Here is an 18559-nt window from a genome sequence, read left to right as displayed (position 1 = left end):
AGATGGCAATGGCTCTGCAATTATTCTAGCCACTCCACATATACTGAGAACTTTTCATCAGCAAAAATTATTTTAAAAGCTAATGTGTTAATTATTAAACTTGGTATTAACTACAGATAGAGTTAAATCCTTACTAGCAAAGCCTTCTGATTAGTGTGTGTTCAAGGCAAAATAATGTCTCTGCTTTTTAATATGCTGTCTAGGTTGGTCATAGCTTTTCTTCCGAGGAGAAATATTACATCTAGAGTTAATATTATATCTAGAGCTATACTTGTGCACAAATTTGTTGATTTTTCAGAAAATCAGAATGACCAGGATATCAGAAAATGTCACATAGCATTCACTGTACTCTACATAGAATTAAGAATGTAAATATGTATGTGCTTCTGTGCATCATCAATTAGCATAAGTTCAAATTAAATCAATGAAAACAAAACTGAAATAATGGAAGAGAGTTCCCAGGCACCAGGAGGCTGCAACTTCCCAATCCATCCTGGATCTTACTCCTGTGGGCTGTGAAGAGCACCAAGGGAATCCTGGGGGTGGTAGAAAGGGCCATGGACCAAACAGAAACAGAGTGACAAGAAATGGGAGATTAGAAGTGAGACCACTTCTATGTCCAAAAATCTTAATGTATGAGTTTCCGCATCATTTCTTTTGTTAGTTTGTTCACAATGGGTTGCTGCTTAGGTAATATAAAATGTGTTCATTCATTTAGAAAATGTGGTGTGTGTGTATATACATATGATGGAATACTACCCAGCTGTAAAACAAAAAATGAGTAATGCCATTTGCAGCAACATGGGTGGACCTAGAGATTATAATACTAAGTGAAGTAAATCAGACAGAGAAAGGCAAATACCATGATATCACTTATATATGGAATTTAAAATATGACACCAATCAAACTTACTTACAAAACACAAATAAGACTCTCAGACATGAAAACAAACTTATGGTCACCAAAGGGGAAAGAGGAATAAACTAGGAGTTTGGGATTATCAGGGGCTTCCCTGGTGGCTCAGACAGTAAAGAAACTTGGTTTTGATTCCTGGGTCAGGTAGGTCCCCTGGAGGAGGAAATGGCAGCCCTCTGCAGTATTCTTGCTTGGAGAATCCCATGGACAGGGAAGCCTGGCGGGCTACAGTCCATGGGGTCACAAAGAGGACATGACTGAGCGACTAACACTTGGGATTAACAGGTACACAGCATGATATACGGGCTTCCCGGGTAGCACAGATGGTAAAGAATCTGCCTGAGCTGCAAGAGACATGAATTCAGTCCCTGGGCTGGGAAGATCCCCTGGAGAAGGAAATGGCTACTCACGCCAGTATTCTTGCTGGAGACTCCCATAGACAGAGGAGCCTGGTAGGCTACAGTCCATGGGGTCATAAGGAATCAGACAAAACTGCGTGACTTCCACTCACCACGATATATAAATAGATAAACAACAGGACCTCTGGTATAGCACAGGGAACTGTATTCAATATTTTATAAAGACCTATAAGGGAAAAGAACTTGAAAAAGTCCATATACACATATGTGTGTATCTATGCTTGTGCTCAGCCTCTAAGTCATGTCCAATATAAATGTGAACCACTGAGCTGTACACTTGAAACTAACACAACATTGTAAATCAACTATACCTCAATTTAAAAAAATAAAAAATGTTTTTTTGAAGTGGTCTGCATTTTTCTCAGCTATCAAGAGTAATTGAGTTAATCATTACAAGTAGACATCTTAAGTGGGCAAGAAATTTGAGAATTTTTTTTATCATACCCCATATCACAAATGCACTCTGTGATATGTTTAGATAATATTTACCTGTTTCAATTCAGTTCGGTCGCTCAGTCATGTGCAATTCTTTGCAACCCCATGGACTGCAGCACGCCAGGCCTCCCTGTCCATCACTAACTCCCGGAGTTTACTCAAACTCATATCCATTGAGTCAGTGATGCCATCCAACCATCTCATCTTCTGTCATCCCCTTCTCCTCCTGCCTTCAATTTTTCCCAACATCAGGGTCTTTTCAAATGATTTAGTTATTCACATCAGGTGGCCAAAGTTTCAGCTTCAGTATCAGTCCTTCCAATGAATATTCAGGACTGATTTCCTTTAGCAGGGATTGGTTGGATCTCCTTGCAGTCCAAGGGACTCTCAAGAGTCTTCTCCAACACCACAGTTCAAAAGCATCAATTCTTTGGTGCTTACCTTTCTTTGTAGTCCAAGTCTCACATCCATACATGACTACTGGAAAAACCATAATCTTGACTAGAGGGACCTTTGTTGGCAAAGTAGAGAAAGAAATAAAGTGAAGTCTCTCAGTTGTGTCCAACTTTTTGCGACTCTGTGGACTGTAGCCTACCAGATCCCTCCATCCATGGAATTTTCCAACCAAGAATACTGGAGTGGGTTGCCATTTCCTTCTCCAGGAAATCTTCCCTACCCAGGGATCGAACCTGGGTCTCCCGCATTGCAGGCAGACACTTTACGATCTGAGCCACCAGGGAAGCCCTGGCAAAGTAATGTCTCTGCTTTTTAATATGCTGTCTAGATTGATCACATTTAATATGGTGTCTAGGTTGATCATATACCATGCACCATAATATACACACTATAAATTATATAAAATTGCATTTTAGAAAACTTAAAGGTGATTAATGCTTTTTAGTTTAGTTATTAATACTATAAAGCATTTCTTTTCAATGACATCTATTATATCACTATGCTTAATGATAACAATGGAGTTGAATTTTTTTTTTTTTTTTTTTAGTATTGGTCTAATATTTTGTGATGCAGGGTAATACAAGTCAGTCCCTAAGTTTTGTTTACTTAGATACTGGGTATTAATGCCTCTCATAGCCAAAACTGTACCCCTAAAAGATTTATTAACTTAAATGAAAGAGATGCATCACTGACAGTATTTTTCTACATTTTAATTTCTAAAAAGTTTCAATCACATGTTTTTACCATACAACACTGGAAATAAGGAGCTTCTCAGGTGACTCAGTGGTAAAGGATCCACTTGCCAGTGCAGTAGACTCAGGAAATTCAGATTTGACCCCCAGTCAGGAAGCTTCTCTGGAGGAGGAAACGGCACCCACTCCAGTATTCTTGCCTGGAAAATCCCATGGACAGAAGAGCCTAATGGGTTATAGTACACGGGGTCACAAAGAGCCAGATATGACTGAGAAGCTGAACACACACACACATAATAAAATTTTTATTGTAAATGAAATGTTTAAAACATGCATTTTTTCTAAAAAAATGATTATTTTTTACTGTATATAGTTAATAAAATGTGTATGTTTATATTTTATATATTATAATAAATATTTGAATATTGAGAACTCACACTGAACATTTTAAACGTTGGTGTTTTGGCTACCCACTGCTCTATAATGAACTACCAAAAATTCAGTAGTTTAATACACCACATACTTACTATTTCACTGTTTGTAAGGGTCAAGGTTTTGGATGAAGCTGATCCAGGGTCCTCTACCTGGGGTCCACAGACTGAAGACAAGGTCTCAGTCAGGCTTATTCTCTTCTGAAAGCTGGAGTTCAGAAACCATTTCCAAGTTCACCCAGGTTGGTTTCCTTGCAGAAAAAAAATATAGCCATAGAAATAAAAGTATAAGATAAAAGGCACTGGGTAACTGTGGCCCCGGCTTTTTCTGTGCTGCTGACTAGAAGCTGCATGCAGGTCCCAGAGGCCACCTCATTTCTCTGCCACATGGGCCACCCACATGACTGTGTGCTTATTTCAGACCACCGAGGGAAAAGTTTCTACCCAGAATAGGGCTCAAATCTGATGAAACAACTAGAGGAGGAAATGGCAACCACTCTAGTACTCTTACCTGGAAAATCCCATGTACAGAGAAGCCTGGAGGGCTACAGTTCATGGAGTTGCAAAGAGTCAGACATGACTTAGTGACTGAGTACACACGCACCCTGAAAAAACTGACGGTGGGTTATGCCATCCCTCTGCAACATCTGGTCAGTTACAAGCAAGTTACAAATCCCACCCACATTCAAGGGGAGTGAATTACATAGGATGTGAATGCCGGGGTAAGGATCTTTGGAGGTCACATTAGAGTCTGGCCCTCAGTTGTGTTGTTTAAAAAAAAAAATGAAGGTTTTTGAGATCACCATTTTAGACTAATATGTGACAATCTGGATATTCCTATTAAAAATATGTCAGAAAATAATATTGAATCATTTGATTAACCTTTCCATATTCTAATGAATTTTTAAGTTGCTTAATATTTAAGGTTCATTGGTTTTAACACTCTTCTGTACCCTAAACAACAGACTACTTCATTCTTCTCTCTTTAGCTTGCAAGATCATTGAATTAATTCAATGTGATCCTATTAAGACCTCAATTCATAGAAAATTTTTAAACAGTTTTGCTATCTTGTCGGTCATCTATTGATGTGTAAAAAGCCACCTAGGCCATAGTGATATAAAGCAACAAGAATTTTTTTATTTCTCACCATTGTATAGGGTGTCCCATCCCATGTGAGGAGATTTTCTGCTGCACATTGTGTTGAGTGGGGATATTCATGAACTACATTTAACTGAAGCTAAGTTGGAGTTGGAATGTCCAAGATGGCTTTTCTCATATGTCTAAGACTTCAGCTGGGGATACCATTTAATGTTTAGAACTTTATTTTGTTAAGTCTACAAATAATAGATGCTGTAGAAGGTGTGGAGAAAAAGGAACCCTCCTATAGCATTTGTGGGAATGTAAATTGGTGCAACCACAATGCAGAACAGTATGGAGATTCCTCAGAAAACCAAAAATAAAGCTACCATATTATCTAGCAATCCCACTCCTGAGCACATATTCGAGAAAATGATAATTCTAAAGGGTACATTCACCCCAGTGTTTATGAGAGCACTATTTACAGTAGCCATGACATGTCAGCAGCCTGAACGTCCACAGACAGATGAATGGATAACAAAGATGCTGTGCGTATGCATAATGGAATATCACTCAGCCACAAGAAAGAATGAAACAATGCCATTTGCAGCAACATGGGTGGACCTAGAGATGATCATATTAAATGCAGCAAGTCAGACAGAGAAAGACCAATATCATATGATATCACTTACAAGTGGAATCTAAAAAGATGATACCAAGGTACTTATTTATAAAACAGATTCACAGACATAGAAAACAAACTTATGGTTACCAAAGGGGAAAAGTAGGGGGAGAGATAAATTGGAAGATTGGGCTTGACACACACAGACTACTATATATAAAAGAGATAAACAACAAGAAGATACTGGGACTTCCCTGGTGGTCCAGTGGTTAAGAATTTGCCTTCCAATACAGAGGACATGGGTTCAATACCTACTTGGTGAGCTAAGATTCCACATGCTGCGGGGCAACTAAGCCTTCATGCCACAACTAGAAAGAAACCGCCATGCAGCCACTAAGACACAATGCAGTCCAAAATGAATTTATGAATTAGTTAAAGAAAAAAAAGGACCTACTTTATAGCACAGGGACCTATACTCAATATTTTGCAATAATTTATATGGGAAAAGAATCTGAAAACAACAGACTGGTTCCAAATAGGAAAAGGAGTATATCAACTATATATTGTCACCCTGCTTATTTAACTTATAAGCAGAGTACATCATGAGAAAAGCTGGACTGGATGAAGCACAAGCTGGAATCAAGATTGCCAGGAGAAATATCAATAACCTCAGATATGCAGATAACACCACCCTTATGGCAGAAAGTGAAGAACTAAAGAGCCTCTTGATGAAAGGGAAAGAGGAGAGTGAAAAAGTTGGCTTAAAGCTCAACATTCAGAAAACTAAGATCATGGCATCCAGTCCCATCACTTCATGGCAAATAGATGGGGAAACAGTGGCAGACTTTATTTTTTGGGCTCCAAAATCACTGCAGATGGTGACTGCAGCCATGAAATTAAAAGACGCTTGCTCCTTGGAAGAAAACCTGTGACCAACCTAAACAGCATATTAAAAAGCAGAGACCACTTTGCCAACAAAGCTCTGTCTAGTCAAAGCTATGTTTTTTCCAGTAGTCATGTATGGATGTGAGAGTTGGACTATAAAGAAAGCTGAGGCCCCAAGATTGGATGCTTTTGAACTGTGGTGTTGGAGAAGACTCTTGAGAGTCCCTTGGACAGCAAGGAGATCCAACCAGTCCATCCTAAAGGATATCAGTCCTGGGTGTTCATTGGAAGGACTGATGTTTAAGCTGAGACTCCAATACTTTGGCCACCTTATGCGAAGAACTGACTCATTTGAAAAGACCCTGATGCTGCGAAAGATTGAAGGCAAGACTAGAAGGGGATGACAGAGGATGAGATGGTTGGGACACGACTGAGAGACTGGATTAAACTGAATATATATGTATATATATATATATATATATATATATATATATATATGTATATGTATATGTATATATTTGCTGTACCTGATCACTTGCTGTACCTAACACACATTGTAAATCAACTTTACTTCAATAAAACAATAAATATAAAAAACAACTTTATTTTGTTATTTATTGTATTTATATATTTTCCTACAAACAACGTTTTTGTTTTTATTTCATTGTGGATGCATCTTTTTTTCCCCAAAAATAATATAGCCATAGTAGCAAAAAAGTAAAAATAATGTAGTATTTTGGAAAATAAGCATTTATTTAAATGCTCAGAAAAGTAATTTTGGTTAGGGTACATGATATTTACATGCATTGATACAGGAATCAGGCTTCCCTGGTGGTTCAAAGGTAAAGAATCCACTGGCCAATGCAGGAAAGGTGGGTTTGATCCCTGGGTCAAGAAGGAAAGGGCAACCCACTCCAGTATTCTTGCCTGGGAAATCCCATGGACAGAGGAGTCTGGCATGCTACAGTCCCATGGGGTTGCAAAGATCAGACATGACTTAGCAACTAAGCAACACAATAACAATACAGAAGCCAGGGTGTCATGAGCAGCAAGAGCTAAAATTGTCTCTTAATCAATAAACATAAGAGAAAAATGATAAATGTGAGTTTGTCTGGTTGCTCAAAATGCATAAGACTGTAAAGAAGAGAAAAAGAAATCATGAAAATGATGCAATTAGAAACTCCTCAGATTATTTATATAGTCATTCAAAGTAGTATATGATATCAATGAAGAAATATTTCTTGCATACAGATGATTGTTTCTGTTTCTTGAATATTATCAGTGGGCTATTAAACTTGCAGTTTCAAAAATGAATAAAAATCTCATGGCTTAGGGAGAAAGATAAAAAGAGCTAGAGAGAAAGCAAAATGCTATACTCTAGAGAACTCTAAAAAAGTGTACGGACTTAACTCCCCACTTTGGAGGCTTAAGCTCCAAAGAAAGAGAGAATAAGAAGCATTTACTTGATTCTTGGTTTTCCTGAAGCAGAAGAGATCTGTATCCAGTGCTTTTCTCTGAAACTCATAATCAGAAGCCCACAGGAGCTCAGTATCTTGCCACAGTCTCATGGGAAAGCAGCCGGAAGTCTCTGTGCTACTGAAGAGGATGCAGAAGTTAGTGAGAAATTAAACACAAGTAAGACCAAGGTGGTGTTTCCTTGTCACAGTGAGGAACCGCATCAGAAGTGGAGATTGGCATAGATCACACACCCAGGTACAACTGGGGACAGGTGTGCCTTAAAATAGTGCTGAGAGGGGTCTGCAGAGACCCTGAAAGTGCTGTCCATTTCAGAGGAGGCCAGAGTGGACAGCTACTGACCAAAGACCAGCTGCCTCACTTGGTGCTGAAAGGCCACGTAGGCCCCTTGTTTCTGGAACTCAGGTGATCTGCCAAAGAAAAGCCTGAAGAATATACCTTGAGTTAAACAGGTTTAAACCAGAGAGAACAGTGTTTTCCTGGAAGCTGTGATCAGATAGAATAAGAATTCAAAAGAGAAGCTGAATTAATTTAGGAGAATAGAGGGAATTATATTTATCATGTACCTCAATTTATGGCCTCTGAAGGTCAAATGTGTGTGCATGAGCGCTCAGTCACTCAGTCGTATGTGACTGTTTGTGACCCCATGGACATAGCCTGTCAGTCTGCTCTGTCCATGGGATTCTTCAGACAAGAATACTGGAGTGGGGTGTCATTCCCTTCTCCAGGGGATCTTCCTGACCAAGGATCAAACCCATGTCTCCTGCATCTCCTGATTTAGCAGGTGGATTCTTTACCACTGAGCCACCTGGAAAGCCCAAAGTTCAAACAATAATCTGCTTATTCAAAGAATTAAAATTCAAAGCTGTGTCCCCTCTGAGATTTCTTATTGCTTATCTGTTCAACTCAGAAAAGTTCTGATTTATGTGTCATGTTTAACTTTGAAAGATGAAACTGAAAGGATAATCTGGAGAGCATAATGGTGAAATCAGTGGTTTCATGTCAGGAAGCATTTAACAGGAGGCTTCCAGTGTGCTGTTATGGATCTGTCAGGAAACCTTTGGCCCTTATTAATTCCTGAATATTCAGGAATTAAGAGGAGAGGCATGCCTTTCCTGGGGCTGAGGAATCCAGGCATTTCCTTTGTTAGTTTCTTATTATGGTGATAAGTACCCTCTTCTCTCTTTAATAGGGATGGCCTTGTGTTTTGTAAATCTGGAATTTTAATCTTTATCTTTGCTGAGAATAACTACAGTATATATACCCACGCCATGTTGATTAAAACACCTTTGCTCCATCAGAGCTTTGGTCCCCGTGTCTTTCTTTCTTTCTTTTTTTCTCTCTCTATCTCTCTCTCTCTATTTCTGGCTGATTCCCTGGAGTGCGGAAGCTGGCTGTGTAACCCAGGGAATCATATTGAATCTGAAGCTCTAGGGAAAACAGGACTCACATGCAAAACTGGAAAAAACACAATTTAGTGAGTCTGGAATACAGCATAGCAATCTGCATTTTTACCACTTTAATACTTCAATCAAAGATAACGTGTCAGCAAGAATGTAGAGAAAAGAGAACCATTGTGCACTACTGATAGCAATGAAAATTGGTATAGCCAATATGGAAAATAGTATGGAGAGTTCTCAAAAAAAAAAAAAAAAAAAAAAAAAAGAATATGATCCAGCAAGCTCACTTCTGAGCATATATTCAAAGGAAATAAAATGATCTCAAAGACATAGCTGTGCTTCCATGAAAATTGAAGCATTATTCACAATAGCCAAGATATGGAAATACCTAAGTGTCTGTTTGTCAATAAATGAATGGATAAGGAAAATGAAGGATGTTTACAGACACACTTCAGAGATATTTCAGGTTCATAGCAATTAAGCAAATATCCCAGTAAAGGTAGTCAGATTTGCAGCATATTTATAACAGCCAAGGCATGGAAGCAAACTAAGTGTCCATCAACAGATAAATGGATAAAGAAGATGTGATGCAAAATGCAATACTACTCAGTCATGAAAATGAATGAAATATTGTCATTTGCAGCAACATGAATGGACCTATAGATTATTATACTAAGTGAAGTTAAGTCAGAGAAAGACAAATATCATATGATATTACTGTGAGGCCACGCCATGACAGGCAGCCTAGATTAGGAGTAGACCTGGTTTTCCAGGGTAACATGATTATCAGGCCACCTGGAGCCAGCCAATCAATATGCGCCCAGTAAGGAAAAGGGAACCTATCAAGGGAAAGCTGAAAAGCCCGCGAATGCCCAAGTTTGAAAAAAAAGCCCGCAAAGGTTTGAGCCAATAAGATTACTTTGCAAACATGTAACCAACCCGCTTAAGCCAGCCACCAACTGCTTATGCACACCTTATAAATTGGGTAACAGCTCGGGCTCAGCGCTCTCTGACCCTGCACCACTGTGTTGGTTGCGGCAGTGAGCCCTGACTCGAGTCAGCAATAAACTTCCCTTTTTTGCGAGTTGCATTGTCTTGGAAGCCTTCTCTCTTCCCACTCGGGGATTCGGACATCGGGCATAACAATAACTTATATGTGACATCTAAAACATAACAAATAAATCTATTTATAAGACTTACAGACATAGAAAACAAACTATGGTTATCAAAGGGAAAAGGGAGGGAAGAGGAGTGAATTAGGAGGTTGGATAAATAGATACTTACCACTGTATATTAAATAGATAAAAAACAAGTGCCTACTATATACCACAGGGACCTATACTCAATCTTGTAATAACCTATAAGGAAAATAATCTAAAAATACTAATCCATATTTCTATTTGAATCACTTTGCTGTATATCTGAAACTAACACATTATTGTAAATCAGCTATGCTTCAACTAAATAAAAAGGAAATTCTGGCATTTACAAAAACATGAATAAAGTTGGAGGGCATTATGTTAAGTGAAACTAGCCAGACAGAGAAAAATAAACACTGCATGATATCACTTTACTGTATAGTCTAAAAAAGCTGAATTCACAGAGGCAGAGAGTAGAATGGTGACTGCTAAGAGCTAGGGGCTTGGGTGACCAAGAAAGATTGGTCAAAAGGTATAAGGTTTTACACAAAATGAATAAAGACTAGAAGTCTAATATAAAGCATGACGACTTTAATTAATAATACTACATTATATATATGAAATTTCTAAGAGAATAGAATTTAATTCTTCTCCCCCTCTCCACCTCCCAAGAAAAGGATTATGTGAAATGATGGATATGTCATTTAGTTTAACTGTAGTAATCACTTTAACAATGTTTACATATACTGAAACCTCTCTCTCTCTCTCTCTGTCCCTCACACACACACACACACACATATATGCCTCAAAAATTTTTTTGAATGACACAATTTTTTTGAACTACGAACATGTATGAAAGGCAAAGCAATATGACGCCAGAAGATGAGCCCCCCTAGTTGTAAAGCGTCCAATATGCTACTGCGAAAGAGCCGAGGGTAATTACTAATAGCTCCAGAAAGAACGAAGCAGCTGGGCCAAAGCAGAAATGATGCTCAGTTGTAGATGTGTCTAGTTGTCAGTCTGATGCTGTAAAGAACAATATTTCTTTACCTGGACCTGGAATGTTAGGTTCATAAATAAAAGTAAATTAGACATGGTCAAGCAGGAGATGTCAAGATTGAACACTGACAGTTCAGGATTCAGTGAACTAAAGTGGATGGTAAAGGGCAAATTAAAATCAGATGACCATTATATCTGCTACTGTGGGCAAGAATTCCTTAGGAGGGAGTAGCCCTCATAACCAATAAGAGAGAGTCCAAAACGCAGTACTTAGGTCCAACCTCACGAACAACAGAATGATCACGGTTTGTTGCTAAGGCAAACCGACCAACATCACAGTAATCTAAGTCCATGTCCCGAAAACTGATGCCCAAGAAGGTGACGTTGATCAGTGCTACTGATCAAGACCTTCTAGAACTAACCTACAAGACCTTCTAGAACTAACACTTGAAAAAGATGTCCTTTTCATCACAGAATACTGAAATGAGAAAGTAGGAAGCCAAGAAAGAGTCAGAATAGCATGCAAGTTTGCCACTGGAGTACAGAATGAAGCGTGGCAGAAGCTAACAGAGCTTTGTCAAGAGAAAATCCTGGTCACAGCAAACACCCTTTTCCAATAACCCAAGAAATGACTCTCACATGGATATCACCAGATGGTCAATATTGAAATTATATTGATTACGTTCTTTGCAGCTGAAGATAGAGACCTCTATAGGTCAGCAAAAATATGACCTGGAGCTGCCTGTGGCTCATATCATGAACTCCTTATTGCAAAATTCAGGCTTAAACTGAAGAAACTAGGCAAAACCACTGGCTATTCAGGTATGACCAAAATCAAATCCCTTATGATTACACAGTGAAGGTGATGAATAGATTCAAGGGATTAGATCTGGTAGACAGAGTGCCTGAAGAATTAAGGGCAGAGGTTCATAACATTACACAGGAGGTAGAGATCAGAACTGTCCCAAAGAAAAAGAAATGCAAGAAGGCAAAATGGTTGTCTGAGATTTTGCAAATAGTTGAAAAATGAAGAGAGTGAAAGGAAAGGGCAAATGGAAAAGATATACCCAATTGAATGCAGAGTTCCAGAGAACAACAAGGAGAGATAAGAAGACCTTCTTAAATGAACAATGCAACGAAATAGAAAAAAATAATAAAAGTGGAAAGACTAGAGGCCTCTTCAAGAAAATTGGATATATCAGTGGGAACACTTCATGCAAGGATGGACACAATAAAGGAAAGAAATGGTAAGGACTTAACAGAAGCAGAAGAGATCAAGAAGAGGTAGCAAGCATACACACACACACACACACACACACACACACACACACACACACTATACAAAAAAGGTCTTAAATGACCTGGATAACCATGATGGTGTGGTCACTCACTTAGAGCCAGACATCCTGGAATGTGAAGTCAAGTGGGCCTCGGAAACATTACTAAAAACAAAGCTAGTGGAGGTGATGGAATTCCAGCTGAGCTATTCAAAATCCTAAAAGATATTCTGTTAAAGTGCTGCACTCAATATGTCAGCAAATTTGGAAAACTCAGCAGTGGCCACAGGACTGGAAAATGTCAGTTTTCATTCCAATTCCAAAGAAGGGCAATGCCAAAGAATGCTCAAACTACCATACAATTACCCTCATTTCACATGCTAGCAAGTTCATGCTCTAAGTTGTTCAAGCTAGTCTTCAGTAGTACGTGAACCAAGAATTTCCAGAGGTACAAGCTGGGTTTCAAAGAAACAGAGGAAGCAGAGATCAAATTGCCAACATTCACTGAATCACGAAGAAAGCAAAGGAATTCCAGAAAAACATCTACTTCTGCTTCCTTGACTACACTAAAGCCTTTGACTATGTGGGCTACAACAAACTGTGGAAAATTCTTAGACATGGGAGTACCAGACCACCTTACATATCTCCTGAGAAACCTGTATGTGGATCAAGAAGCAGCAGTTAGAACCGGACATGGAGCAACTGACTGGGAAAGAAGTATGACAAGGCTATATATTGTCATCCTACTTATTTAACTTATCTGCAGAGCTGTTGTTGTTTAGTCATTAAATCATGTATCACTCTTTGTGACCCCATGGACTGTAGCCTGCCAAGTTCCTCTGTCCATGGGGAATCTCCAGGCCAGAATACTGGAGTGGATAATCTATCCCTTCTGCAGGGGATCTTCCTGACCCAGGAATTGAATCAGGGTCTCCTGAATTGCAGGTGGATTCTTTACCAGCTGAACTACCAGGGAAGCCCGTTCTGACCTTTGTCGGCAAACTGATGTCTCTTCTTTTTAATACACTCTCTAGGTTCCTCATAGCTTTCCTTCCAATGAGCAATTCCAAGGTGTGCCTTTTAATTTCATGACTTCAGTCACTGTCCACAGTGATTTTGGAGTCCAAGAAAATTAATGCCACAGTTTCCACCTTTCCCCCTTCTATTTGCAATGAAGTGATGGGATCAGATGCCATGATCTTAGTTTTATTAATATTGAGTTTCAGGCCAGTTTTTTTTCATTCTCTTCTTTTTCCTCAAGATACTCTTTAGTTCCTCTTCACTTTCTGCCATTAGAATGGTTACATCTACATATCTAAGGTTGTTGATATTTCTCCCAGCAGCCTTGATTCCATCTCATGATTCGTACAGTCTGGAATTTTGCTTAGTGTACTTTGCATATGAAAATATTGTAAAGTAATTAGCCTCCAACTAATAAAAATAAATGAAAAAAAATCATAAAATTACAAACACTTTACAGTGCTACTTCTGGGAATCAGAAAGAAATGCCAAAGAAATAAAAACATTTAAATTTCATAGTATGTACTCAAAAAAAAAAAAGAAAAGAAAAGAAAAAATGCTTTCTCCTTGTAAGGCTATCTATATCATCATATTAAAAAGCAGAGATACCACTTTGCCATCAAAGATCGGTATAGTCAAAGCTATGTTTTTTTTCCAGTAGTCATATACAGATGTGAGAGTTAGCTCATAAAAAAGGCTGAGGACAGAAGAATTGATACTTTGAAGTTGTAGTGCTGGAGAAGACTTCTGAAAGTCCCTTGGACTGCAAGAACAGAGCAGTCAGTCTTAAAGGAAATCAACCCTGAGTGTTCAATGGAAGGGCTGATGATGAAGCTGAAGTTCCAATACTTTGGCCACCTGGTGAAAAGAGCTGACTTATTGGAAAAGATTCTGATGCTGGGAAAGATTGAAGGTAAAAGGAGAAGGGGTCAGCAGGGGATGAGATGGTTAGATAGTATTACTGATTCAATGGACATGAATTTGAGCAAACTCCAGGAGATAATGGAGACAGAAATTTCTGATGTGCTGCAGTCCATGGGATTGAAAAGAGTTGGACAGGATTTAGTGACTGAACAACAATACACCTGGGGTAATAAAAAGCCAAACAAAACTTATCCTCTCCAAAAAAGGTAAATTAAAAAAAATCATACAAAACATTGTGTTTTGTGTATATTCATATGGCATTACTAATATCTACTTTCAGATTATTTATAGATTTTTTTAATCTTGTAAATATATTAGAATGAACACATGAAATTTTTAAAAGAGTCTGCTGCCAAGCACATGATTACACACTCAGAAATCCTGGATAATTCTAACTGCCAAAGCCAGTACATGAAAAATCTCTTTTGGGATCCTTCTTGCAAATTTCTCTAGATTTGCCTTTCTTCCATGTCTTTGCCAGCTCTCTCTCTCCTTTATTTCCCAAGTTCTGTGGCCTCACATTTGGTGGCTTTTTTTTTTTTTTTTTTTTTGGTATTGCCTTGATTGGATCATAGATGTTTTTTGAAATGTTGATCTTGGTTTTGACCTAGCAATCCATAAGATGCTATATATGAGTGTTCTCAGGCTCCACATATTGCAGAAAACTCCCAGAATGCTGGCTTATCTCTCCCACTCTCCAATCCAGAGAGGAAGATCAGATAAGCTAGTTCTAAGTCATCTGAAAATAATATGCTAATATAAGGGAAAATTTTCTGATTGATTTATACTCTGAACATTCTGACAAAAAGTTCTTTAGGAGGGTTCAAGATGATAGCAGAGGAATAACCTGAACTTACCTTCTGTTTTCGACACAAACAGAATCTACAACAATATATGAAATAATTCCCACAGAATAAGCTCTGAAAACTGGATCGATAGAACATCCACAACAAAGGGTAAAAGAACATCACTGAGACAGCCAGAAGAGGCAGAGATAGACTCATTAAAAAAAAAACAGTCACCTCAGCTACAGCAATTCACAATAGGGAGGGATCAGAAAGGTTTGCATCTTCTCTCTGAGAAGTGAGGGATTCCAAGTCCATGTCAAGCATTCTACCCCTAGATTCTGCACAGGAGAGAAGAGCCCAATGGGGAATACATCCACAAAAAAACTATGCAGGAAATGAAAATATTGCTTAAAAAGAGCTCACAAGCAAACTTCTGGATTCAATAACCAATGCAAAAAGCAGTAGCAATCAGGCAAGAAAAACAAATAAAAGGAATCTCAATTGTAAAAGAAAAAGTAAAATTATTACTATTTGCAGATGACATGATTTTATATATAGGAAATCTAAAGAATCCACCAAAAGATGTTAGAATTAATAAATAATTCAATAATTTTGAAAATTAAAAAATAAATACACAGAAGTCTGCTGCATTTCTATATATTAATAATGAGCTATTAGAGAAATTAAGAAAATAACCCCATTTACAATTGCACCAAAAAGAATAAAATACCTAGAAATAAATTTGAATAAGGAAGTGAAAGACCTGTACACTAAAAACCATTAAGGTACTGATGCAAGATACTGAAGACACGGATAAATGACAAGATATTTCATTTTCACGGATAGGAAGACTTCATATTGTTAAAATATCCCTGCTACCCAAAAGCAATCTTCAGATTCATACGTAGTCCCAAAATTCCAATGGCATGTTTCACAGAAGTAGAAAAAAATAATTCAAAAATTTGTGTGGAACCACAAAATATACTGAATAGCCAAAACAATCTTGAGAAAGAAAAATGAAGCTGAAGGTATCACATTCCCTGATTTTAAACTATACTGCAATACTACAATTGAATATTTTGGCCACCTGATGTGAAGAGCTGACTCATTTGAAAAGACCCTGATGCTGGGAAAGATTGAGGGCAGGAGGAGAAGAGGATGACAGAGGATGAGATGGTTGGATGGACATGGTTTGGGTAGACTCTAGCAGTTGGTGATGGACAGGGAGGCCTGGCGAGCCGCAGTTCATGGGGTCACAAAGAGTCGGACATGACTGAGTGACTGAACTGAACTGAACTGAACAATACTACAATAATTGAAACAGTATGATGCTGGCACAGATTTAAATACACAGACCAATGAAACAGCACTGAGAGTCCAGAAATAAATCAAAACATACATGGACAATTAATTTAAGACAAAGGAACAAAAAACATATAATGGAGAAAGGATAGTCTCTTCAATAAATGGTGTTGGGGAAACAACAGCTACATGCAAAAGAATGAGATGATGTCACGACATTATGCCATATTAAAAAAATTACTCAAAATGGATTAAAAACCTAAATATAAGACTGGAAACCATGAAACTCCTAGAGGAAAACTAGGGCAGTATGTTCTGACATTAGTCTCAGGAGCAGTTTTTTGGATCCATCTCATCAGGCAAAGGAAACAAAAGTAGAAATAAATAAATGAAACCTAATCAAACTTAAAACCTTTTACACAGTGAAGTAAATTACCAAAAAAATTAAAAGATAACCCACTGAATGGGAGAAGATAATTGCAAATGATATGTCTATTAAACAGTTCATATACAAAATAAATTAAAGAGATCATACAACTCAAAATTAAAAAAAAAAATCTCACAAGCAAACCTATTGAAAAAATAGGCAGAGGATATGAATAAACATTTTTCCAAAGATGGCATGCATATGACTAATACGTACATGAAAAAATACCCAACATCACTAATCATCAGAGAAAGGAAAATCAAACAATGAGATGCCACTTCACAATGGTCAGAATAGCTATTATCAAAAAGACAAATGTTAGAGAGGACTTGGAAAAAGAGAACCCTTGTAGAGTGTTCTTGGGATTGTAAATTAGTGCAATATGGTAGTTTCTCAAAAAATTAAGAATACAATTACCATAGGACCCAGCTACTCCTTAATTTTATCTGAAGAACATAAAAACACTAATCTGTAAAGATATATGCTCTCCCATTTTCACTGCAGCATTATTTGCAATAGCCAAGGCATGGAAACCTCTTAGGTGTCCATCAGTGGCTAAGTGAATAAAGAAGATGTAATATAGGTAGATAGACAGACAATGTATTTCTATTCAGCCACAGAAAAGTATGAGCTCTTGTCATTTGTGACAACATGGATAGACCTAGGGAGTATTACGCTAAGGGAAATCAGTCAGACGGAGAAAGATAAATACCATATGATTTCAGTCATATGTAAAATCTAAAGCAAAAACAAAAAACAAATGAACAAATAAAATAAACTAATAGATACAGAGATCAGATTAGTGGTTTCCAGAGCTGAAGGGTGTTGGAGGTGAGCAAAATGAGAGAAGGTCTCTGATGTAAGTGATATGTGGCAACTAGACGTGCAGTGGTTACCACGCTGTGGTCACATTGTAAGGTGTGCACTTGCTGTTCACTTGAAAGTTATGTAATAGAAAAGAAGAGAAAGGAGAAGAAAAGCAATCTGAAAAGAAAATCCTCCTGAGGTTAAAGGACTCCTTGGCAATAACGAGTTTCCCTACACTCAGTCTCTGAGTTAAATTCTCATAAACTTACACTTTTCATGGGCAAGAAATTCAAGCCTTTCTAAACCACATAGAAGATTCAGAAAAATAAAATCTTATCAATAATGGGACACGTGTGTCCATTTTCCTTAATTGCTCACTTATTAATTTGTTCATTCACAAATATTTTTAGAACTTAGGGAATAGAGAATAAATGTGAAGCCAAAGAAGCAGGTAAATAATAATTCTGCAAATTGCCAAGAATGGTGTTAGAGAAATAGGCAAATGATATGAAGTGTTCCTTTTCTTAGTTGCTGATGTGTCTCTGAGGTATCATTAAGAGAAGATGCAGAAGGGATGATGGTGGTTTACCTCTGTTTCTGAAGGATTTTGCAACTGCATCACTTACTATTCATAAACTTTATTTCTATCCTTTTAGTACTACACTCACATTCTCAGTGAATAATTAATTCCTATCCTTGTGTACTTGGTTGAAAGCAACATGCAGTTCCTTACTTTTTATCCTCAGAGCTGTTTGGTGGGATTTTTTAGATAACTAAATAATTCAGTGCATAATTCCTCTCTTTCGTTTTGCTCTCAGAACTAGCACAGTGATCTATGTATTTCCTTTTTCTTCCCTTTACACAACAAAGAGTTATTTATTTTCTTAAGATGAGACATTTTATTTGGAGTAAAACCCCATAACCACTTCCATGGCCTTTTAAACAGTAAATTGTAGCAGCACACTAGTGACTTTCTGGAGCTGAGAGGGAGCATATATTGATATACTGTGCATTTTCTCTTCAAATTATTAAAAGAGAGCAAGAGAATAAATTGCTTTCCTCAGTT

The sequence above is a fragment of the Muntiacus reevesi genome, chromosome 16, assembly GCF_963930625.1.
Source record: "Muntiacus reevesi chromosome 16, mMunRee1.1, whole genome shotgun sequence".
NCBI classification, from domain to species: domain Eukaryota; kingdom Metazoa; phylum Chordata; class Mammalia; order Artiodactyla; family Cervidae; genus Muntiacus; species Muntiacus reevesi.
Note: the sequence above shows the minus strand (reverse complement) of the source record.